Source organism: Lepidochelys olivacea, assembly GCF_965140295.1.
Source record: "Lepidochelys olivacea isolate rLepOli2 genome assembly, chromosome: 1".
NCBI lineage: Eukaryota > Metazoa > Chordata > Testudines > Cheloniidae > Lepidochelys > Lepidochelys olivacea.
The window spans coordinates 276,312,399-276,339,051 of record NC_140411.1 but is presented as its reverse complement, the minus strand read 5'-3'; the positions used below and the strand labels follow the sequence as shown (position 1 = coordinate 276,339,051).

Sequence of the window (26,653 nt, the reverse complement as noted above, 5' to 3'; positions counted from 1 at the left end):
AACAAAAATACAGATTCAGAGACACAAACATTCCATGAATTTGGTCAGAAATGCCATTTTCAAACAATTTTCATTTGGGGAAATGCACTTCACTATTAAATCTTTACTAAGAATTTGGGTGAGGAGGACGGAACTTGAGTGAAAATTATTGATTATGAAATTAATTGAGAAGTATTGACATTCTGCTGTAGTTTTTATCTGTAACTTCAAAAACTTACATTGATGGAATATTGTGTGGCTTTTTTATTGTTTTGTCTGGTATCTTTGCTGAACCTTTTCAGAAATTAATAATGTTCTTTATGAATGTTGCTAGAGATGAAAATTACTAGAAAAAAGTCACTTCCAGTTAGATTCTAAAAAATAGTGTACACTTGCATACTTTATATAACAAAAGTGTCATCTTTTCCACCTAGTTTAAACTGCATCGTTATGTTCCATAATTCTGCTAAATGATTTTTTTTTTCATTTTCAGCCAACACTGTAATGCAATCCGGATATCATCACCAGTTAATGTTATCACATAAAATTAACTGTATCTATTTCTTGACCTCAATAATGGGAAGAGGTCTGCCAATTAACTGGTTTTCCTTTTAAGCAGATACCAGTAAACTCATACAGAGAACACACAGGGAATAAAAAAGGAAACCTATAATAGATTAGAAACTGTTAAATTCAATGTTTGTATTCCATATTTTGCAGTTTGCCACCATATCATTCTCTAACTTTGAAATTATTTGTTTATTAATTTAATATATATTCACTATGTAATCCCTGTCTGTATAAATCTGGCATTAAAATCTTTTTAAAAAAACCTGAACAACAAAATAGAAGGAGTGACACATTTTTCTACTGTTAAGCTGGCACTCACTTTTTTATACTATTCACTGTAAGCCAATTGATAATATAAAAACATTTTAGAGTGAGAGCTTGAGTGGATGGAATATCAAATTTAAACAGATACAGTATGTTTGCTTACATTTTAAATTGTTAAAAACGATCCATGCTCCTGCTAACTCGCTAGAAATATTAACAGACTATGCAGGCAATACCCATTGATTTAATTTTCATTATTGTTTACAATTCAATCCATTTTTATATAAAACAAATACTCACTCCCAATACACCAGCAGGATATGGCCAGGGAAGACCCACCCTGGTTATCACAGCCAACTTCAGACCCTTCTTCTATTGCTGTAATATTTCGCTACTCTTCCTAGGCTAGTTGGGGTGACTTTTCCCAGTGACTATCTGACAATATGAGGGGAGTGTCCAAGCCAATCACTGGTGCCCCTGTAGCCAACAATGCAACATGTAAGCAGTGCATTAACAGGGGCTCTCAACTGATCTCTGTTCTGAGCTCAGGGCTGAAAATGCTTTGGCTGAGATCTGCAGTCAGGACTGAGACATGGGAACACAGTTTCAGGCATTTCTCATCAGAGCTCAAATTTGTCACACAAAGAAAGAGAGGAATGGAAGACGTTAGTTATTGGTGGAATATTGTTACTTGTGGGTGGGAAGAAGGCATATTCCCAGGGGGCTTCTGTCTGACAGTTAGGGCTTTGATGGCCAATTGATGAATCATCACATTGGACACATTAGGTTTTGAGAAATACCCAGGGAATGAATGCAGGTGAATCAGTTAAAATGACCAGTTTTAATAAAATTTTGTTAATAATTAATGAAGTCTCAACCATTTGTTCAAGCCACAGGCAGTTATGCAATGCGTAATTTCTTCAACTGCTGTATCCACACTTAAAGCAAAATATGGAGTTCTAGTTTATGGTATCGTCCAAACTACTAAACAGTGCTGACACCTTGTCAAAAATATTTGCTTATTATTCCATTTCAATAGGCAATTGGCATGCCAAATGGAAGGACAAAAGGGCATGGTTATCCTGTATTGTTATATTGAGAGAGAGAGAGAGAGAGAGAAAGGGTTTCTTTACAATAGTACAAAATGCTCTTCGTTCCCAAAATCATTAATGCAGGGATTAAAAGGTATTAGTAGTTCACGCTATCCGCGCATTAGTGTAATGCAGGCACTTGTATTGTTTGGATTATTCCTGGCGGCATTTTGCATTGTTAAACCGTATGTTTCGTGTCAGAAACACTGTTGCTAATTTTAGTAATCCAGATAGATATTTGCAATGCCTGTACTGTAAATTACTCCCTGGAGGAATGAACAATGATATCGGTGATGATGACAGATACGGTAAAACTATATATTTGAGTGTGCTGAAACCCAGTACATAGTATAGTGTTTGCATACAAATGAAGAGAATGATTCTTAATAATACTGTTCACTTTTTTATGCAGAACTCATAAGAGCAAACTGATTTTTAAATGTTATATCTTAAAGGAGGTTTCATTCATGCTTTGCAGTTAATTCTTTGACCTTTTTCTTCCAGGTTTGTATTTAATCATCTCTGTAAACTGTACAGTGTATGTAAGTGACTAAATACTAATGGTCAATAGAGAGGAGGGACATACATTTGGTATGCAAGGCTTCTACCAATGCATGCACAACCTAGATAGCCAAGAATGATATGACCTGCAATTTCAAAATATAAATATTGGAGGTTTTGTATACATCATGAGGCATTACTCCCTGAATATGTTCTTATCTGTATAAAAAGAATCTGCTACCTCAGTCTGATAATTACTTGCAGTGGTCACAAGTGAAAAAGTGTTTACTAAATGCACATTTCTGTCAGGTAGATAGAAAATAAACTCCATTAGTTTGGTAATTTGCAGAGACCCAGGGAAACTGCAATAATTGGATTTGTTTCCATTTGAAATTGATTTCTAGTCACTTGAGAAGCTCTGTTCTGAAAAGAACAGATAAGGTATTTTGAGATGACAGTATTATGAAACTGGGTACATTTCAAAACATTTTCTTGCCTTCATAACAGGCCCATCTTGAATGCCCATATAATCTGAAGCAGACAGCATCTTCCTCATCACAGGCTTTTTTCTGCCACCTAAGTGAGCTGAAATTCGTATCCTGCCATACATAAAAATTACAAGCATACATGTGATATATTCAGTTATGCAAGTGAAGGCTGTGCATATCCTTCAATTGGGCAGGTAAAGTAAAGAACTTTTCTAAAACACATTTCACACTCTGTCTTTAAAAAGAAAATGGGATGGGGAATGGGCACATAACTTAAAGCTGAAGATTGAAAACTTTTTTTCAAAAAGTATATTAAGGGTCAAATTTTCAAGAGTGTTCAGCATTCACAATGGAGGCCAGACTTTCAAACCAACTCATTTCCCATTTAGCCACTTTGGCTGTTTCATTTAGGTGAAAACAATGGGAAATGTTCCATGATGAGCACTTGAAAATCTGGCCAATTCATTAAGTGCCTAAAGGGACCTGGTGGTTGCTGTGTTCTTTTGAAAAGCTGACCCTTACAATGAATAAAAGGACCCAGATGAGATCCAAACAATTTTAATTCCTCTGTGAATCCATTGCTCAGGTACAATACGGACCCCAGCCATGTACAAAGTACATTACTCTTGTTATCAATTATTATTATTTGCATTGTGCTGGTGACCTAGGATTGGGGCCCTATTGTGCTGGGTGCTATTAAAGTACAGAGGGACAGACAGGCCTAACCTGTACAAAAAGCAAGACCAAACCCTTGACCTTAACATATATAAATAAGTAGTCTGGTTACGAAGTAAGTGTGCAAAATAGATAAAACTGTCTTTTACTTTCATTAATATCTACAATGTAATTACTTACATATGACACTATAACAGAAATAGTCAATGAATGCCAGCTACCAAAATCTGTACATAGATGAGTTGGGAAAAAAAGTTTGTACAAAAATGGCAGATTGTTCATGACCCTTGCACAAAAGTAAAATCCTACAGTTTCACACAGTTCTAAAGTTTTGTTTCAGAGTAGCAGCCATGTTAGTCTGTATTCGCAAAAAGAAAAGGAGTACTCGTGGCACCTTAGAGACTGTCAAGGTTCCTCCCCCACTCTGAACTCTAGGGTACAGATGTGGGGACCTGCATGAAAACCTCCTAAGCTTACTTTTACCAGCTTAGGTTAAAACTTCCCCAAGGTACAAATTAATTTTATCCTTTGTCCTTGGAATATCCACTGCCACCACCAAACTCTAACTGGGTTTACTGGGAAACGTAGTTTGGACATGTCTTATCCCCCAAAATCCTCCCAACCCTTGCACCCCACTTCCTGGGAAAGGTTTGGTAAAAAGCCTCACCAGTTTGCATAGGTGACCACAGACCCAAACCCTTGGATCTGAGAACAATGAAAAAGCATTCAGTTTTCTTACAAGAAGACTTTTAATAGAAATAGAAGTAGATAGAAGTAAAGGAATCACCCCTGTAAAATCAGGATGGTAGATACCCTTACAGGGTAATTAGATTCAAAACACAGAGAATCCCTCTAGGCAAAACCTTAAGTTACAAAAAAGACACACAGACAGAAATAGTCATTCTATTCAGCACAATTCTTTTCTCAGCCATTTAAAGAAATCATAATCTAACACATACCTAGCTAGATTACTTACTAAAAGTTCTAAGACTCCATTCCTGGTCTATCCCCAGCAAAAAGCAGCATATAGACAGACACACAGACCCTTTGTTTCTCTCTCTCCTCCCAGCTTTCGAAAGTATCTTGTCTCCTCATTGGTCATTTTCATCAGGTGCCAGCGAGGTTACCGTTAGCTTCTTAACCCTTTACAGGTGAGAGGAGCTTTCCCCTGTCCAGGAGGGATTTCAAAGGGGTTTACCCTTCCCTTTATATTTATGACAGAGACTAACAAATTTATTTGAGCATAAGCTTATGCTTAAGGTGCCACAAGTACTCCTTTTCTTTTTGCTAAAGTTTTGTACCACTCACTTCAAAGTGCACTCACATGCCTGACATTTCTTTGTCCTATGAGTAAATAAGGGAAATAATCTAACCATTACTCATGTGGTCTCACAGAAATTAGAGTCGGAGAGGACCTAACAGGTCACCAGGTCAATTCAATACAGGATTGTTCCCTACAGTGTATTCTCAGGTGTTTTGACCAATCTAGTTTTACACAGGTTAAGTGATAGGGCTCATGAACTTTGTCTCATGGGAATCTATTGCCCACTTTACCCAACTTCACTGTTAACGCTTTTGCACAATATTCAGTGTACATTAGTCTCTTTTCCCACCTTAGAGATCATACATCAAGCACACAGAGGTGGTTATTATGGGAGGGACTGGTAGTGAAACCTGTACTTAAGGTAGCCTGACCCATTATAAGCCCTGACTCCATTTGCCAAACTTTAACAATTTAGGCTGAATATGAACATGCCATCTACCTCATGCTTCCTTGGGCATATGCTTTCTGATACAGTCTTTAATTACATAAATGAAAACTGTTTGTTCCACAGGATCACTGCCTCATTCAGTACATTGGTTGAACAGTTAATGAGTCAGAGGGTTGCAAATTTGAGAAAGGATGTTCTCTGGGGTTTTTAAGGAGAGAAATCAAGATGGAGCAAATGATGGCAATGCTTGCAGAAATCAAAGATGATCAAAAGGAATTGTAAAAAGACTTAAAACTGGAGCTGGAGCTGTTTCACAAAATAACTTAAAACAAGACCTGGAGGCTTCACAAAAGGAACTAAAGAAGCATCTGGAGGATTCCCAGAAAGGGATGAGGGTTGAGATGAAGGAAGAAGTCAAATCTCTGCTGGAGCAACTACAAAGTGTCCAAACAGGTTGGGAGGCCCAGCCGCAAAACTCCGAGGCTGGAACAGCAAGATAGATCAAAGAGGTGACCAACAACTTGACTGCTATAGACCAGAAGTTTTCCCATGCAATAGTGGAGACTATTAGTGGAGACATGACAAAATAGTCTGTCCCAGCTCAAGTGATGCAAAAGCCCACTATCTTTGAGGGGGAAAAATCCTTCCCAGGAGGCTTATTTGACTCAGCTAAACATTATAACTCAAACATATGACTGAGAAGAGTGACAGAAAGGGGGAATTCTAGCAGTCAACTTGGGTGGCCTAGTTCTGGCCTGGTGCTGAAGAAAGTACCTCCAGAAAAGAGATCGTTTCCAGACCTGGTACAAGCTCTTGATATGTGGTTTGGTTCTAGCTGTCAATCTGAGCTGGCCAGGACAGCTAAGAGAAAGAAGGAGTGGGAAAGGAGAAACTCCACTTGAACTGACAGAAGACCTGTGGAGACTTGTGTTTCTGGCATACCCAGATACTACCAGTGATGAGCTGCCAAAATCTTAACAATGGGTTCCCTCCTCACCCCACGAGGGGGTCGTTGTCCACCCCTGTCCCCTGGGACTCCTGCCCCATCCAACCCCCCAGCGTTCCTTGACGCCCCCCCATCCACCCCCCTCCCCGGTCCCCTGACTGCCCCCAGAACCAGGCAGGAGGGTCTCGTGGGCCACTGTAGTGGGTGCCCACCCCACCCCTAAGAGCCAGAGGCACCTGCCGGGGGGTGAGGTGGGGAGTCCCAGAGGTGCTTACCTGCAGCAGCTCCCAGAAAGCATCTGGCAGGTCCCTCTGGCTCCTAGGTGCGGTGGAGCGTAGCTGGGGGGGGAGTAGGGGGAGTGGCTGCTCCCCCACTGATCACATCAAAAGTGGTGCCTTAGGTGCCGACTCCCTGGGTGCACGGGCAAAATTTGGTGGGTGCAGAGCACCCACCAGCAGCTCCCCGCCCCGCGCCTGGCCCCAGCTCACCTCACCTCCGCTCCTCCTCCTCCCCTGAATGCACCGCCCCGCTCTGCTTCTCTGCCCCCCCGGCTTCCCATGAATCAGCTGTTCGGCGGAAAGCCGGGGAGGGCTGAGAAGCAGGCCGCGGCTTCACACTCAGGTTGACGGTGGTGGAGGTGAGCTGGGGGGGGGAGCGGTTCCCCTGTGCCCCCCCCCGGGTTACCTGCTGTGATGCGGGCAGCCCTCCTCACGCCCCAGCTCACCTCCGCCTCCCTGGGCCTGAGCCGTAAGCTGCGGCCTGCTTCTCAGCCCACCCCTGCTTCCTGCGTGAACAGCTGATTCGCGGGAAGCCTGGGATGGGGGGCAGAGAAGCAGAGTGGGGCGGCGCATTCAGGGGAGGAGGCGGAGGTGAGCTGGGGCCGGGGCCGGGGCCAGGGCTAGGGCGGGGAGGGGAGTTGCCGGTGGGTGCTCTGCACCCACCAAATATTCCCCTTGGGTGCTCCAGGGCTGGAGCACTCATGGAGTCGGCGCCTAAGGCACCACTTTTGGCCGGTTAAATTTAGAAGCCCTTTTAGAACCGGTTGTTCCGTGCAGAACAACCGGTTCTAAAAGGGCTTCTAAATTTAACAACTGGTTCTAGCGAACCGGTGGGAACTGGCTCCAGCTCACCACTGGATACTACCAAAGCCTTCCAGAATAGACTGGCAATAGATCAATTTATAGATGCATAGCTGGACTTGAACTTTCAGATCAAGATCAGTGAAAAAAAGGCCAAAGACACACTGAGAAGCTATGGAATTTGCCACATTTTCTTGCAGCAGTTCACCAGAAGAGGAAGCAGATGCTAGTGAGGAAGATGGAAGTAGATTACAATGAGTCCTCTAAACACAGCTCTATGTCTAGTATGTATGATGCAAGATGAAATTCTAATCTGGTTCATGACTGTACTGAATAATTAAAACAAATGACAAATTTGGTTTGTAAACCAAGGGATATTGGCAGTAAATGTAAAAATTAAAGAAAACAGTTAAATGGTACTGTGACAAATGATGGTCACAAAAAGCATTGTTAATAACTTAAGACAGGCCAAACCAGACTGTCACAAGTGTCTAGTGACAGCCTCTCCCCCAGTTCAGGAAATGAGGGAACACCAAGCAGATGGGGCAAAGCCTGGTGGAGGTGCAAGGATCAGTTCCACCATTTTTGTTTCGATCTTAACAATTGCATAACAATAATGAGAGTCTGGCTACTGAGTGCATAATAGGCTCTGTAAGGTGGATAGGGATAGTTGACACAAGGTCAAACATATTAGACCAGAGAGACTAAAAACCCTAGGGAACGGGGATCTAAAACTGAACCACCTAAATGGTCTCAAATGGAGACAGTGATTGGGGAAAGGTGACCTATCTGAAAACTGGACCACTGAAATTCAAGCAATAAGGTGTCTTACAAATTCAGTCTGTTGAAATTTCTTTGAAATTTCTTTTAAGTGGTTTTAGGCAATTGGTTTTCAGTGAATTAATTGTCCTGCCCTCGGGGCAGAAACCATTATAACAGTTACATGCAGTGGTAACTTTCCAGCACGCGAAAGATGGGGAGTGGTTGAAATCTGTTTTGACACCCAAGGTTTTGAGGGAATCTTAGCTGCTAAAGCTCTTTTGATCAGACAAACAGCAAATAGTAAAAAAAATTGTGAACTGTGATGCTTGTGTCAAAGAAGGGCACCCCCTAACACTGGGAGAGCCCCTTTGCAGAAGCATCTTGTGGGGCCATCAATGGAATACTTTGCCGTTACGTTCTTGAGAGACAGGCTGGCAGGGTAGTCAATACCTGCTAGTAGCCATGAACTACTTCACGTAATAGCCTGAGCTTACCCAGTAAGAAATCAAGAAGCAGTGACAGTAGCAGGGGTCTTAGTAAACATTTTTTTCACCAGATTTGGTGTCCCAGGTGAGTTACAAACAGATCAAGGGAGAAACTTTGAATTCAAAATGTTTCAACACGCTTGTGAGATTCTAGGCATCCACAAAACTAGCACCACCCAGAAAACCCAGGCGGGATGGTGGAAAGGTTCAGTAGGATTTGGGGCTTTTGCTGGCTATCATTGTACAAACAACAAAGAGACTGGAATCAGCATATCCCATTCCTCCTTTTGATGATTTATAGAACAGCAGTCAATGGCAGTACAAAGTGTACCCCAGCACTCTTCAGGTCTGGGCATGAGCTACAGACCGCAAGCAAACCTATTGTTTGGAGTTCCTGAACAGGAACAAAGGATTTGAACCATTTGGACTATGTATAAAGCCTATAATCCAAAACTGAAAGTTCACACTATTGCTAGAGAAAATTTAAGGATAGCTTCTGATAAAATGAAAAAGCTATTTCATAGAAGGTCATATATGGAAACTTTTAAAAGACGGAACCTGGTCTGGTTACACCATCCAAAAAGAAAGAAGGATAAGAGCCCTAAATTAGATAAATCTTGGGAGGGAACCCACACAGTACTGACCCAAATAAATTAAATGGTGTACAGCATACAGTTGGTCCCAGGACTAAACCCACAGTTATTTACAAGGACCATTTGGGAAGATATTAGAGAGACAGAATTTCAGCTTGACTACTCCCTGAAACTGAGAAGGTAGCTCTGGAATTTGAGGCTGAAAAAGTAGTTACAAAGGTGAATTCCCCATTAGAATAAATGGGCAGAGTCTGCCTCCACTAGCAAATTCCACAGAAACGATAGGTGTTCCTCAAGAGCTGTGTGAAATGAAAATCAGGAAGATGATAGCCCCAATGACACTTTGGTAGGAATAAAATTCTTTTGGGTGGTGATGTGAAACAGAGTTTGACAGAAAGGCACTGTACATATGTGAACAGTTAAACTTGTATAATTTTTAATTTGTTTGGGATGAGTTATTGGGTCTCATTGGGTTAATGAGCAAAGTTGCGTTAGAGGATGTTAAGAGTTGGTGAAACCTAGTTATGGGTTGAGTTAAAACTCCATTGAAGTTCATAGTTATGAATTTACCCTTCAGTTAACATAAGTGTAAGCATAAACCCCCACCGAAGACAAAAGGAGATATGAACCTGCACAGGAGCTTTTGCTGAGTATTTTTTTTGGGTAGGTGTGTGTGTGGGGGGGGAGGTAGAACAGACACACACAAAAAATAAAAATAAAAGGAAGAGAGAGAGAGAGAGAGAGAGAGAGAGAGAGAGAGAGCAATTGAAAGTATGGTGGCTGACCCTGGATGAAACCTGGGAAGAGTTCTGGGGCTGTTTTTGGATAAGGTGCAGACTAAAAAGAATGTTCTTGATACTGAGAGCAAAAGAAGCTGTTTTCTGCTACTGGATTCCTTCTGCATTCAAACAAGACTTTGTACATTGTTTGTAAATAAACAAAACTGCATCAAAGAAACACCTATAGCCAGTTTCTCCCCCTCTCTGGAACAGCCACTAGACATCAATTTTTTGGCTTCATGCTCAGATCAAAAGAGGTAAGAATAATAACAGCAGTTACCAGTATATAATTGCCATTCTAATATTTTTTCTTTCCAATCCTAATGTTACTTTATCTATAATAGCTGTGCTGAAAGTTGGACAAACATGTTCCACTGTTCCCTGTACCTCTGGTATGATCATGATAATAGCTTGCTTTTGCTTTCAGAACTTCTAATGATGGACTTAACTTTAGGATTTTTTCTCCTATGTGGCAATATATTGTAACTTGTAGGATTCATACAAGGTTCATGCGCTTGGCAACATTCAGGGCACACCCGGAGTGTTGTATAGGAGCTGTGCACACACAGCTCTTCTCAAGGGCATGAACCTTGGAATCTCGCCCAGATGACATGAACTGTGGGAAGCCTCCCAGGACTGGGCTCAAGGCCCGAGAGCAAGGAATGCGGTAGATAGAAACTGGTAAATAAGAATGTTAAACAAAGCCAGTGTATTCCTTTTATCTGTTGGAGAATGTAATGTGCGAGGGGAGAGAAAGAATAAAGGGGAAGGTGAAAAGCTGACAGGCAGAAGTCAGTTGGCAGACCAGCTCGCTTGCTTGCTAAAAGCTCTGTGCTGTCTTGTATTTGAACCGCCACAGTAACTGACAATAGATATCCTGTGAATATCTACATTCTCTAAGCCATTCAACTATTCCAACCTTGGTATAAAACTGAGTAGAACAGGATACCTAATTTTCTTTTAGCTTAAGGGTTGAATCATGGTTTGATCATTGTGAATTACATGGTGAAGTCTTCCAATGTGAACATGTCACAAAATGCAAAAAATCCTTCAAAATATTTTTGCTTGAAAAAATTTTACCTATAAAAAAGTCATTATTCAAAATTCAATATCTTAATTTTTGATGACTACAGTGCATAGTAATAAGTGGATGAATCAGGCTTGGACAGTTTCAAATTGATGTCAATCTATTCTGAATTGTGAACTATGCCACAAAAATAAACAGTAATCCAGAATTTGTCCATATTTAGAATATATTATACATGCCTATTTTATCTTTTTTATTTACTAGTGCTTGGATGATATGAAATTCAAACTGTTTCAAAGATTTATAATGTCAGTGTAGAATATTGGTATGACAAAACAGTTGGAATTTCTTTTGAACTTGGGAAGAAGAATCTGTTTTTCCTCTTCAGTAGCTCAGCTCTCAACTGTTCTGAGCTGTGTGACTGTCATTGCCTGGAGTGTACACAGAAGTTCAGCTTTGCTAATATTCCCACTTACTCTGCTAGAAAGAAATAATTTAGCATATCATGGAGCTATCTGGGAAGAAAGATAGTGGAGCAAATCCTGGCTCCAATGAAATCAATAGCAAAATGCTCAGTGACTTCAACACAGGCAAGATTTCATCCACAGGCTTAAGGGTGACAGTGGTCAAGCAGATGCTAATGTGGCTAAAATGGCAAAAACTTTATGAAGGAAACCCCTCCATAGCCAAAAATGCAAGATGCTTCCCCATGAATAAATCCTGTTTCAGTCCCTAGCTCTCTCCACCTTCAAACTTGCCCAATTTTACCTGAATGTTCAATAGCCCTCCCCGTAATTGCACGTAATCAAATGACCTGGAAGTCCATATGCCACATGACATTTCAGGGTAAAATATTTCTGCAGTGGTAACGGTATATTTTCATGTAGCTTTCCCTTTATGGGACAATCCAATTTTAGGGGGGAAAAACCTTACTTTTTTTTAGATCAGTAGTTCCTGCATTTTCATACGGTTACCCTGCATTCAGTTATGTGTCCCCCTCAGATGAGCCCCAGAATCACATGTTCCAGTCCCTGTGGTGCTTTAAAGAGGCATTGTACAATCATGTGCAATGATTTATGGGGAGTAGATGGCATCTGAGAGCCAGCTGAAGGCACTTCCGTAGGAGACATAACAATATTTGCAGCCACTAATGGTAGTGCTTTAAAACTGAGCAATGAACTACAAAAACATAACACGCTCTTACAGAAAACTTAATTAATATGCACAAAATGATGAAAGCTCTACAAAAAAGCCTTTTCACTCATCTAAATGAATAGATAGAAGATGAAAATTATTTAGCATATACGGTATTTTAATCAATTGCTTTTCACAGAACCTCTGCGTCAAATTTCTTTATCTATAGAATTTATAGAGCAAATAGCCTTTTAGTGACTGAGATCTGATTAAAAATGTTATTTTCTTCTGAGCTCTTTGATATAGTGAGGCATTGGGTTAGTTGAAAGATAATGTGCAATAGATTACATCTTTCTGAATTTGAAAAATGAGAGGGACAACTGTGGCTTTTCCAAAGCACTGCTCTAAACTGTTACATGAGTCAAAACATCTTCCATTTTCCATCCTCCTTCCAGTATTTTTTTTCCGGTTGCAAATACAGATAACAAAAGCAAATCTGTACTCCTACTTAACACTGCACTCTCTCAGCAATGTTCCATTGAATTTTGTTTTAATCTGTATTTTGGAAAAGACAGCAGCTTCAAAATCTTTCTGTGCAGCTCCTGTTTGCCCTAGTTGTGCTTCATACAATATGTGATTAGCTCCTGGTCCAAAGTATGCATTTCTGGAAGTTAATGGTCTCAGGACTCTAAATGAGGATCCCCTTTTTTGGACTGTACATAAAAGACAAGGAAGCGTTTACTCTCATTTATAATGACTCTGTAGCACTGAGCAGTCACCATGTTTCATCTATCACTTCGATATGGTATTATTATGGTATGCCATAATTCTGGATTTTTTTTTGCTTGAAAATCTCTAATATAGTGAACAGATATAATATCAGAATTACTATAACCCCTATTGAAATTTAATATTTACCAAAACCTAACTTACCTTAATTTTAGAATAGAGCATAATTATGTTAGTTCAGATGCAGCTACATGGTAACTCTCACTAAATTCTTCATTTTAAAGGTAATTGCTGGACCACTATTGTCTAAAAGAAGGACTGAGTTGTGACATTTGCATGTTGTTTGCTTGTACCTCCAGCATACGCTGTAGCCCTCTTAGCTTAGGTCTTATTTCTTAGCATTAAAGGTTGCTGATTAATAATCAAACTCTATTTGCTGTATCATATTTTCAGTGACTGTTTCCAATATGTATACTCAGACAGCTTGTTGTGAGTGTTGCACTGTCGTATTTGCATTAAGAATATCTAGTAGTTAATAATCAATGAGCTCCTGGAAAGGCATTTCCCCCCATTTTAACCTTGGGCTGGACTCACATGTTCACTAACAGCTTCAGGCAGCTCATGAACAAAATGACGAAACGAGTTGCTGCTCGAGACTGAATACTCCACTTTCAGTCAAGCATAAGGGCAATTTTTCAAAGATGGTCTTTAAAAAATGCACCTGAAAAGCCTGTTTTCACATTTATCAGTTGGCCTTTACACACTCAATTTGATCACTGTGTTTGTAATGACTTGGTAGGAATGCACAAATGCCATGAGGTACATGCACAATTATGCAGGGCCATTTTTTTGAGGCTACATTAGAAAACGTATCATAACATGTGTGAGATGACGGCCTGTGTTTAAATGTTTTTTTGACATTTAATTTAACACAGACAGAACTCTGAGCACACACAGATCTTGATCATGGGCTCAAGGGGCGGGAAAAACGGCTTCAGGCCACATTTCTCCCATGCCTCACATGCCAGGAACTAGTTCCATCTTCAGCATCAGTTAGAGAAGTCTTGGGCAGGCTACTCTAAGCAAGTTACTCTAAGCTAGTTACAGCCAAGGGAGCCATTCCAGTAACTGGGTACTCCAGCCCACACCTATTTTTCCATTCCCTCTATGCCCCAGTTACTCCTGGCTACAAGTAGTGCTCACAGCATTATAGCAGCTCTATGCTTGTGTTTTCTCCATGCTGGAATCATTCTTCACCAGCCAGTTAGCTAGCATCATGGCTGCACTGTATCACAAAAGGAAAGCAGGGCTTAGAATGTGGCCCTGAATTTCGTATATTTATATTGGTCTGGAGATTAATGTGACAATAGCTTTTAAGTTTTAAAGCCTCGATCCTGCGAAGTGCTGAAAAGCAAGACTCCGATCCAGCAAAACACTTTACCTTTTATTTCATGAACATGGAACTTACACAATGTACCTACTGATTCCATAAATAAAGCAGCTAATTGGAGAATCACCAGTATTTCAGCACTAGAGTTATCTTTTTCTGGAATTGTAATGAATTACTGTGTTGAATGAATATGGTGATATTCCTTCCAGTGGTAAATACATAACGTTATCAAAGAACCCAACTCTTTCTGGAGATAACAACATCACCTCCAACCTTTGACTATGTCAACGTTTTTTTTTTTAAATAAAAGCTGAGTCACTTATAGCTGAAGTCTTCAGCTTTACAATAACAATAAACATATATAATCACCCAGAAGTGTTTGGAAACTCAGCTACTACACCCAAACCTCTAAAAACAATGAAAAAATTCAAACCAGAAAGTACATTCTTAAAATTTTGAACAAATAAACAGACCCTGCCATTTCCACATCTCAAGGAATATCAGAATTTTAATGCAAAAAATAGCAAGTAGGAAAAGGAGATATTTTGGAAAATTTAGAATGGTGGTAAACTACTCAATCCCAAACACTGGCCACAGTTCCAGAATACCCATGTGCTTCTTCTACAAATATTAGCTAGAACTATTATAATAATACATATTGACGATTGTTGCTTCTAGCCTTCAGAGTTTACATATCCCCTGAGATGAATGGGGTGTGGAATTTCACACCTGAAACTACTGTTTCTGTCTGCTGAATCAGGAAAACAGCATTGTATTATTCACTTGAAGGAGGCTGTTTTCACTACCATGAATGCTAAAATGAGGTTTGGTTTTGTTCAGCACAAGCTGATTTGGCCACATACGGGTAGGAGGAGGGTGGCAGAGTGGGGATGGTAAGAGGTTGTTCTGAATGATGTGAGGAGGGAATGGATTTAACATTCTGCAGTCCACCACAACAAAGGCCTGATTACTTGCCTACCTCTGGCACAATAATGAGATTCCTCCTAAAGAGTCCATGGTAACTGAGCAGATACACTTGTTAGGGCAGGGCTTCATGAGTAGAACTAGGTTGTGGCTAGAGTCTTTACAACATGTAAGCTTTACAGACTGTCATTGGAAAGGATACAGGACAGACATAGTACAATCATGGCTGCTTAAATCAGTGGGCGAATATGCTTCTGAATTCTGAACAAGCCATAAATTGTTTCAGAGTAGCAGCCGTGTTAGTCTGTATTCACAAAAAGAAAAGGAGTACTTGTGGCACTTTTTGCATCCGATGAAGTGAGCTGTAGCTCACGAAAGCTTATGCTCAAATAAATTTGTTAGTCTCTAAAGTGCCACAAGTACTCCTTTTCTTTTTCCATAAATTGTTGTAACCCCTGTTCTATAAATCCTGATAAAAGGAAATTATAATACATTACCTACAAAATTGTATGTTCACCAGAACATGTTGCTTTTGCAAGACCATTATGGGTGAAGAAAGGACAAAGCTTGTCCAAATTGCAAAACATTCTTATACCCAATGCCTGACATGTGGCTTTCCATGGAAAGGCTTGGTCAAAAGTGATACCAAGGTTCTTAAACGTGATGTTGCTGAATGAGTTCCCTCAATAGGTAGCAATATGAAGGGGGAAAGGATGCTCACAACTATGACCTCTACCAGCTACATCTCTATCTACCCAGAGCTGAGGAGAAGTTAGCTCTGACTTTGCAAATTGTTTAGTTTGGGAATTCCATTTGCTCATTCCTTTCTTGCTATGGCAGTAGATTTATAGTCTATCTTTTCCACATCTTATTAAATTATTTGCCAAAAGACTAAAATATCAAACTGATAATGAATAATTATATTCTGTTATAAGTACAGCACTGAACTTCTTTGACCTTTTAAATATTCTATATTTATAGTATTTTAATTGGCTGGCCATTCCATCTCTTCACATTTAACTGAAGTTGTAAATGTAAGAGAATGGCAGTGAGTAACCAATAACATTACGAAATACTGAAAAGGCTTTTCAGCATGCAAGATATGTACTCATTCCCATTTTCAGGCACAGAAATCCAGTAAGACAAAAACATTCCACAAAGAAGAAAACTGAAAGTGTTTTTTAAACATTTAATTACAGGAGAGAGTATCAGAGATTTGTGCTACATTCAGTAGGAGTTTTAAATTGAAACCATCAGTTCCCTTTTCTTTAAAAAAAAATCAAACAAAAACTTGCAAATGAAACAAAAATAGGACAATGACAAAACAGGATGTTGCCAGTTTTGTTGATTTTTACTTTGGTTTAAATTGCTCTTCATTTTGTTTTGTTTTGATTTTTTTTTTTAAAAAAGGGGACTGGAGGTTTAAAACGCCTACTGAATGAAGCATTTTCCTTCACTATGAATCCATTTGAAATGGATTTGCTTTCATAGAATCATACGACTGGAAGGGACCTTGAGAAGTCTCCTAATCCAGTCCCCTGCACTCAAGGCAGGACTTTGATTGTGTTTGTACCCATTTCTGTCTTGCTTTCCACAAATTTTCAAATGAACAAGTTTTCTGGGATGGGGATGTTCACAAAAATGAATTTAAATTAAGTACTCAAGAATATGTATGGCTTTTAATTCACTTTACATAAGCATGACCACCAGAAACTTGATTCTAATGTATGTTTCTTCAATAAGGGAACAGAAAAATACCATACGACTTAGGTAACTCATTTTATGAGTTGACTTTCAAATTCTGAATATTAATTTCTTCAGTACAAAGTACAGATTTATTGTTGGTTACCAACTGAATCCAAATGCATGAAATACAGTAAATTACACTGCAAATTTGAGTCGATTTCCCACTGGATATTTTACTTTCTTCAAAGGAAAGGTCTGTTGGATTTTCTTTTGTGTTATTTTCTGTTCAGTAGTTAAACCTCTTAGGTTCTAACTAAAGAGAATGTAATTTGGAGGAATATACATATTTCAGGAAGTGTTACCTTTCCAATTAAATGTTGTGAAATGTACAAACTGTATTTGGCAACACAGTTTATGAGACAGTCTAACAAGGTTAGAGGTCACTGTCTAATTTACAGGTTAGAATATGTGATGATTCATTTAAATACTGTGAGTTCTGCAAGACTGATCCAATAGGTTGTTTTGTGATACACTTATATACATTAATATCATAAAAAAGACAATTGCTGTATACTGAATGTCAAAAATATTCCTGCCAAAGAAAAAAAGAACGAAAGGAATGATTTTCAGTAAGTGGAGTGTTAAATCCCCCTTTTAGTTTATATTAAACTTTTTCTGTGCTAGTGTAAGAAATTAACAAATTTGCTTTGCCCTGCATCTCAGTAAATAATGCTCACTTCTCAATAAAAAAACAAGCATTGTATTACAAATTTATTTTTCAACAAAGATTCATGTCATTGCAAACTACCAACATGAAAGAAACGTCACTCTTATTGCTTTCATTTACCAACCACTTTGCCATTTTTTGGTTAATTTTGCATAGTTTACAAACTGAGAAGCAACAGCAAAGACAAATAGCTTGAAGTTTCACATTTCTACCCCTTCTTAGCAATACCAAACACTGAAAAAAATTATGTTACACAAATAGTAGGAGTACTCGAACAGTAAATACATTCTTTACGCACTCCAAACACAGGAATGTTATGAGTTTCAACTGTCTTCTTGCAAACTGTGTAGAATACTCAAAACAGACTTTCTGAAATGAACATCTCTTAAAATGCAGAAGGAAACACTTTCAGCAAGAGGGATTCAGGGAGATTTTAGGCTGGCCTCCAGTTTGATATTTTAAAAAGAGCCTAAGTCTCATTTCTTTCGTTTGACTTAGCTAAAAAGATGCATGAAAGAATATTTATCAAAATTGAACAAATAAAATAAAATGGGAAGCTTGCTACCATTTGACGGGAAGTGAAATTTATCTTTACTGCACAATTACCACAACAATGGGTATCACTAAAGGTGATTAATTTTCTTTGTCAATCCAAACATACCAATATTCAGCAGCCGCTCATTTTGCTCTGTAAAACATACATAAATGCAGTGCAGCTGAAAAGGTTCTTAATGGCTATCTACGTTATATTAAAATGTTATCAGCTTTTCCAGTAAAAAGCCTGAGTAAAATCTCTAATTAGATAGAAAATTCAGCTGCCAAGATCTCGACAGACACAGCCTGTATGAATCAAGTATTCTTCATCCAGGAGCATGGTTCTGTCGACCCCTGAATGTGACCTGCTCCCAGTGGAAAGCAATTTAATGCTCCGCTGCACATAGAACAGTATATATGAATACAAAAAAACCCCAGATAAATTAGTGACAGGTACATCTGAATAGGACTGCTTCTAAGCCGCTTATCTGCAGCCAGGCAAGCTTGTTTCACCTCAGTTTAAAAGATAAAGGCACATGGCAGGCTGCCTCTGCAAGTTCTCATCAAGCGAACAGCCTCCATTGCCCATTAGTGGAAAAGTCTTCCTATTATTTAAGGAAATGTGACAGCAATGAAGGCGAAGTGAAAACTATCTGCTGGAAGGAAATTCATCAGCACATTACTAAGCTTTTTGCCTTCTACAACTCTCATAGCCTCTTTCTCTCTTCCCACTTTTATATCTGACAGTTCAGATGCCCTAGGATTGTAGCCATGACAAAGTTCAAGAACATAACAGCAGGGATATAAAATGAGGCTGGTACATGGGGAAAAGCTGCCAAATATTAGCAAGTATAGTGAAAGCCAGACAATGAAATGAAAGTCAGCATTTCTACAATTTTATCTCAGCAGTTGCTGCAGATTTAGAGATAATATTTGAATTTTAAGGAATAAGTAGAACTTTTTTAGACAGAACTTAACATAACTAACAGATGCTTTAACAGAAAGAGTGAAAATAGTAGAAAATTTCATTTTTTTCATATGAGGAAACATTGAAAATACACATATCACATATGCATCACGTGATCCACAAACGCAGAATGTGAAATATTTCAATCAGGCACACTGTATGCTCCAGATCCAAGTGTGTATTTTGCTAAGAGTTGAATCACTTTGATATGAGGGATGATTAAAGATGAGTCAAACATAACAGACAATGCACTGCCTCCTTGCTTAGGTGATACACACTCTAGCAACCAGACTGGTATAATTTTGCTCAATAAACACTGACAAGAAAAAGCAAAATTGAATTACCTTTCACTCCTCCCAATGGCAATCCTGCCACATCAAAGTTAGGGTTGGTCATCTGATTAGAAAGTTCAATGTGTGGTGGTCTGCTAAACCAAAACAGACAAAGAAAGGATTTTAGCTTCCCATACTGTCAGACTCTTAATTTTCATGCATATAAGTATACAGTCAAAAACAACTAAAAGAATAAAATAGCAATAATGAGCCCTTGCAAGGATATTTCAAATTTAGATCATCTGCTTTTCTTTGCATATCTATTTATCAGCATATAGACATACAGTCCAAAAAAATATTGTAAAACAAAAACTCCCATTAACATTTCTAGGGGTAAACATCAATGTTTTATATAGATATAGTTTGGGTGTGGGTTTTTATCAACACACAACAATAAAGTACCTCCATATTTTATGATAGACCAAGGGGTAAAAAGTCAGCTTTCTGTTTCTTAAAGCGTTTGCACATAATTAATTTGTGCATCTAATCCCTACTCTTTGAAAGAATAGTAAGTATTCTTTCTCTGAAAGAATAGTAAATATGGCAGGCGACCAGCTTGGCTTAATGGTGAAATCCTAGCGGATCTTAAACATAAAAAAGAAGCTTACAAGAAGTGGAAGGTTGGACATATGACCAGGGAAGAGTATAAAAATATTGCTCGGGCATGTAGGAATGTTATCAGGAGGGCCAAATCGCACCTGGAGCTGCAGCTAGCCAGAGATGTCAAGAGTAACAAGAAGGGTTTCTTCAGGTATGTTGGCAACAAGAAGAAAGCCAAGGAATGTGTGGGCCCCTTACTGAATGAGGGAGGCAACCTAGTGACAGAGGATGTGGAAAAAGCTAATGTATTCAATGCTTTTTTTGCCTCTGTTTTCACTAACAAGGTCAGCTCCCAGACTGCTACGCTGGGCATCACAAAATGGGGAAGAGATGGCCAGCCCTCTGTGGAGATAGAGGTGGTTAGGGACTATTTAGAAAAGCTGGACGTGCACAAGTCCATGGGGCCGGACGAGTTGCATCCGAGAGTGCTGAAGGAATTGGCAGCTGTGATTGCAGAGCCATTGGCCATTATCTTTGAAAACTCGTGGCGAACCGGGGAAGTCCCGGATGACTGGAAAAAGGCTAATGTAGTGCCAATCTTTAAAAAAGGGAAGAAGGAGGATCCTGGGAACTACAGGCCAGTCAGCCTCACTTCAGTCCCTGGAAAAATCATGGAGCAGGTCCTCAAAGAATCAATCCTGAAGCACTTGCATGAGAGGAAAGTGATCAGGAACAGCCAGCATGGATTCACCAAGGGAAGGTCATGCCTGACTAATCTAATCGCCTTTTATGATGAAATTACTGGTTCTGTGGATGAAGGGAAAGCAGTGGATGTATTGTTTCTTGACTTTAGCAAAGCTTTTGACATGGTCTCCCACAGTATTCTTGTCAGCAAGTTAAGGAAGTATGGGCTGGATGAATGCACTACAAGGTGGGTAGAAAGCTGGCTAGATTGTTGGGCTCAATGGGTAGTGATCAATGGCTCCATATCTAGTTGGTAGCCGGTATCAAGTGGAGTACCCCAAGGGTCGGTCCTGGGGCCGGTTTTGTTCAATATCTTCATAAATGATCTGGAGGATGGTGTGGATTGCACTCTCAGCAAATTTGCGGATGATACTAAACTGGGAGAAGTTGTAGATACGCTGGAGGGGAGGGATAGGATACAGAAAGACCTAGACAAATTGGAGGATTGGGCCAAAAGAAATCTGATGAGGTTCAATAAGGATAAGTGCAGGGTCCTGCACTTAGGACGGAAGAACCCAATGCACAGCTGCAGACTAGGGGCCGAATGGCTAGGCAGCAGTTCTGCGGAAAAGGACCTAGGGGTGACAGTGGACGAGAAGCTGGATATGAGTCAGCAGTGTGCCCTTGTTGCCAAGAAGGCCAATGGCAGTTTGGGATGTATAAGTAGGGGCATAGCGAGCAGATCGAGGGACGTGATCGTTCCCCTCTATTTGACATTGGTGAGGCCTCATCTGGAGTACTGTGTCCAGTTTTGGGCCCCACACTACAAAAAGGATGTGGATAAATTGGAGAGAGTCCAGCGAAGGGCAACAAAAATGATTAGGGGACTGGAACACATGAGTTATGAGGAGAGGCTGAGGGAGCTGGGATTGTTTAGCCTGCAGAAGAGAAGAATGAGGGGGGATTTGATAGTTGCTTTCAACTACCTGAAAGGGGGTTCCAAAGAGGATGGCTCTAGACTGTTCTCAATGGTAGCAGATGACAGAACGAGGAGTAATGGTCTCAAGTTGCAGTGGGGGAGGTTTAGATTGGATATTAGGAAAAACTTTTTCACTAAGAGGGTGGTGAAACACTGGAATGCGTTACCTAGGGAGGTGGTAGAATCTCCTTCCTTAGAGGTTTTTAAGGTCAGGCTTGACAAAGCCCTGGCTGGGATGATTTAACTGGGAATTGGTCCTGCTTTGAGCAGGGGGTTGGACTAGATGACCTTCTGGGGTCCCTTCCAACCCTGATATTCTATGATTCTATGATTCTTTTGTCTGTAATCTAGATTCTACATGATATGTTGTCTGTTTTAAGTATAATTCTTTGGGGACAGGTATCTATCTTATTATACGTCTGACAAACATCTAGCACATTTTTAGGTATTATAAAAATAAAATAACAACCCAAACTCATATGGTTTAAACATAAGATAGACTTTTAAAGTGGGAAATTAAAGGAAAAAGAACACTAATCTGAGTATATACAATATTACTATAACGATTTAAATTATACTTAGACTTGGAAGAATTCTTTTTTTTTATCATTTCAACAGATAATGTTTATTTTTTAAATATTTTTCTATTTGTATCTATTTAAATTTTTGAAGTTGCGCAAAATTATGGGGTTTATGCTTTTTTATCAATTTCAGTTTTCACAGTTGTGGGCAATTATTGGGGGCTTAGACAACAGAGCAGGTCAGAAAATTATTCAATGACAATAGACATTGATTTCAAAAAGTTAAAGTTTTGTGTCCTTTAATACACAAATTGTCATTATCATATATCAAAATATACAAAGTAAATGTCTTTAAATCAAACTCTAATAAATTCTCAAGCAGCATCTTCTTACTTTGCCTGTCATAAATTTCTGTTATTCATCAATGGCATTTTTTTTCTACAATCAAGTTGTGAGTGTACAGTGAAATCGACTTTACTGATATTTACCAATAAAAATCTAATCCTTCAAAGCCTAATTACATTTATTTCCAAAAACTACTATTTGATTGGTTGGAGAGAGAAATTGACAATAATGGGGTAAAGTTTTTGTCTCAAAAATGATCAGCAAATATTTATGTACATTATATATACATTGCCTTTATGCAATCATAGCTATTTTATACACATACATACATCCTTATTTTACCTCTTTTCCTGAACATAGCACTAAAAGGGTAGTATATAAAATCCATATTACTGACAAAATACTTTAAAATTATTGAAGTTTGATTAGGGTATGAATAGCCCTTATTACCAGCAATAATTAAGATAATGCTAAACATCCAACAGAGGAACACAACTTATATAGGCATTTGTTAGTTCTGTAAAAGTAATGATGATCTTTCAATTGCCACTATTTTGTAGTTTAGATTGGTTCTAAACTCTACCATCCTACATTAATGACATTGTTAGTGTCTAAACAGAACCTGCAGATTTCTGATTTCCTTTTGTCATGGGAAATCTAAAGGGTCGTTTATGAAAAGAAACTTGAATAAAACAATACTGGAATGTACATTGAGATGCTGCTAGAAGTGTGCTCCAAACACTATAAGAACCATTATTTTTAACTACTTCGTGCATTTTTATACTCCAGAACTACAAATTCTACCACCACCAAACTGAAGGTTGGGGTGATTTACCCATCCTCTGATGGAGTTTACCCCTTCTGTAGGTACTGCTAAATCATCCCTACCAGAGAAGCTTTATCCCTGATGCTCAGAAAAGTGTTCCTGAAGCACAAACAGTCTATTTTGGGAACACACTAGATTGTATTTGGTGACAGATGTAAAAAAAAAACAACAACACAGAAGAAAATGTACTCCCAAAAGTCTTTACACACTGCACTCTGTACTAAACTGTAGGCACTGAATACAGTGCTACAAAATACTCAGAATATTTGGCAGGGACAGAAGTAGGAACATTTCCTGCGAAGAGAACTTAAGAATTTGTTTGTTTAGTTCCTTCGTTATAGTTATGATTAAACTGATTTTGTCTGAATGAGCAACAGATTGTCCAGACTCTCATTCTTCTTCTCTTCAAGCATAAACATTCCATAGGGGTTTTCACAGCATAAAGGGAACTCTAATTTATTTCTGTTTATAAAGTGTCCATCTGATGTTCTTGAGCACTATATAAAAAGAATTGAGAACAGTATAATATGAGTAGTCCAAAACCTACAAACACCACCACATGAAATATAGATATTGTTAAAAAAAAAAAAAAACCCTGCAAAATTCAGTGTAAAATCACTGTAAAAACAGCATGGTAGTAGCTGCTTCAAGTAGAAGATAGATGTAGCAGACTTAAAACGTTAAGTCAAGGTGGCAAATAGTTTGAGAATCATTAAGAACACTTTTATTAGTTAAAGATAAATTAGGACATAGATTCATACTTTAAATTATTTAAAAATACTCAGATGATGAAATGACAAATTAATACACTACTACCAAACCACAATGCGTAACATCATACAGTATATCAAGTACTGGTCTCAACAGTACTTCCTGATAAGTCAATTGTTATTAATTATTAAATATTTGTAATAAGTTAAAATGTTTTAACAAAGATAAAGCTATCCTTTTCCCCCTGTGCTAATGAGCTGGCACTATGCAGTATTCAGAGTAATATCTATCAATTTGGTAGCTTGAGATACAGCAATTAGCAGCTGTGAAAAAGTGATACACATCTATTGCCGTTGCACCATGACAATCCTTTTGCTGAGAAGCAGCACACACACCAAAAGAGAGATGTAACTGTGACTGTGGGCTGAAGTCAACTTCTCAATTTACTGGTTCAACGATCATGCAGCTGATTTATGGCAACAAGACTCCTAGTTTCACTGTAGACCATAATAAGGAGGCATGAGGTGAATGCAGAAAAAAGTCAACTAGTCCTTTTTCAGTTTAGTCCAATGTGCTGATGAGACTAACTCAGGTTAGAATGCTATAAACTAGTCTCAAAATGAATTTATCAGTTGTGATGTCATTGCCACCTGGATCCTGAAAGGCTCTGAGTGGTATCCCTTCAAGTTTCTGGGAGAAGAAGTTTCTCAAAGTCTCTTTTATTTGGGCCCACTATGAGTAAACATGGTTTTGTCAAAGATGTTATAAAAATAGCTAAAGATTTAGATATCTAAATCTCTTTTGGTAAATGACACACACGGTAACATTTAAAAGCTAAGCCTGGCAGTTAGATAAGAGGTTCTGTAGGAAGAGAGTGGCTAAGAAATATATACCTTCTGGATTATTCTGTGCACACGGACAGGTATGTAAAAGGCTCCCAGACAGTAAAGGCTGGCATTCAGAAGAGGATGGTATGATAAGTATTGAGTACCCATAATATTCTAATACTGAATTACTTATTAAGGGCCTGATCCAGGAAACATCTGTAATTTTGCTTGTATTGAATCAGTTGGTTGCATTGTGTAAACTGGCCCTTATGGTCTTGCCCTTTTACTTCAACAGATCCGTTCACAGAGTGAAGTTGCTATGTGCACAAGTATTTGCAAGATGAGGCCCGACATAAGCACTATCACACCAATATACACAGACCTGGGATATGCTGAGGTATTGTGGCAACAGGGTTGGGATCTGATGTGACAATTTCAGACATGTTTTCTACCAACTCTGGGAAAACCCATCACACAGACAGCACCTGGAGAAACAATTTAGGTCAGGCATGTACTAACAGCAACTGTCACAACAGAGATAAAGAACATGCTGCACCATTGGCCCTGCAGCATTCTAAAGATTTACAGACCATGTTCTATGGCCACATGTACAATATATAGTGGGCATATTTGGATAACGGGTTATAGTTAGTTCTGATTCAGAATTCAACATCCAGCATTATTATTAATAATAATTATTTGTACTACCATAGCACCTAAGAGCCCTAGTCATGGACCAGGACCCCATTGTCCTGGGTCCTGGGGGAGGAAAAAACAAGAATTCCTGCCCCAAGGAGCTTACAATATAAGGGATATTGTAACTTCAGAGTAATGTCACTTTTTTGCACTACCACAACATAATAATAATTTGAGTTTGGTTGCCAGGTAACTTCACTTCATTTTTTGTTTAATGAAGAATTTGCTTGGTGTACAACAAATATTACGAAAATTTAAAACTCGAATCTTTGTTTAAACATTTTAATTTTAGAGAGTTTTCAGGGGAGAAAGTCCCTTGTTTGATAGTCTTAAGTGGTATCAAATATTCTTGCAAAGGGAAAAAAGGTAATTTTAGGTGGGAGCTCTCAGGTTTGTAAGTGAAAATCATAACTTGTTTCTTCTTAACAGAAATACACAAAGAGAAGAAGAAAAACAGCTTTTCTCCCTGTTTGCAGTTCAGCAGCTAGAATATCACAGGTCCCAGTGAAACTCAATGGAAGTTAGGCACCCATACGCCTCACTTGGAAGTTTTTGAAAATCTCACCAGTGAAGACTGGTCTTTCAGCATAGTTACATATGTGATTAGCTTTCCATTATAACTGACATTTTCTTCTCACATCCTCAGCCCTGAATTAAATAAGCCTACACAGAATTTATCATTATCTTCTGTCAGAGAACTCTTTAAGTAATTAAATGTGCTCCTCAGAAAAATGCTTGAAAAGTTGGAGGTTTTCAATGTTAAAAAAGGTTTTTGGAGTTTGCTTTTCAGAGAGTGGGAGAGGAAAGGAGAATGTCATCGCAAAGAGTTTTGGTATTGAAACTCCAACCTAGTCGATTCAGCTGTCAATGAGTTTGATGCCCTTTGTATGAACTTTACCAAAATTGTCACGATATCCTATGGAAAAAACTTTATTATTTATACAATAAAAATCCCTGCAACAAGTGTTGTTGGTTTTTTTTTTAATAATCTAATGGTGGTCCTCACCTCCTTATATAGAGCTGGACACGTAATACTACAGGGGTATTTGGAAAAGCAGGAACTAAATTATGTCATTGGGAATAGTCAGATTATATTCCTAGTGTCTAGAGCACAGGATTTGCTGGAGTTTCTGGTCTTAATCACCAAAAA

The 26,653-nt window shown here is 38.8% G+C and overlaps 1 protein-coding gene across 2 annotated transcripts in view; it reads right to left on the bottom strand.

Annotated features, from left to right (window-relative positions):
- Positions 1-26,653, bottom strand: part of MGAT4C (MGAT4 family member C) — a 683,798-nt gene that overhangs the window by 319,265 nt on the left and 337,880 nt on the right. For both annotated transcript variants that reach the window (XM_084637898.1, XM_084637899.1), the window contains exon 3: positions 19,387-19,469. The gene's annotated coding sequence lies outside the window, so the exon portion shown is untranslated. The remainder of the gene's footprint in view (positions 1-19,386; positions 19,470-26,653) is intronic.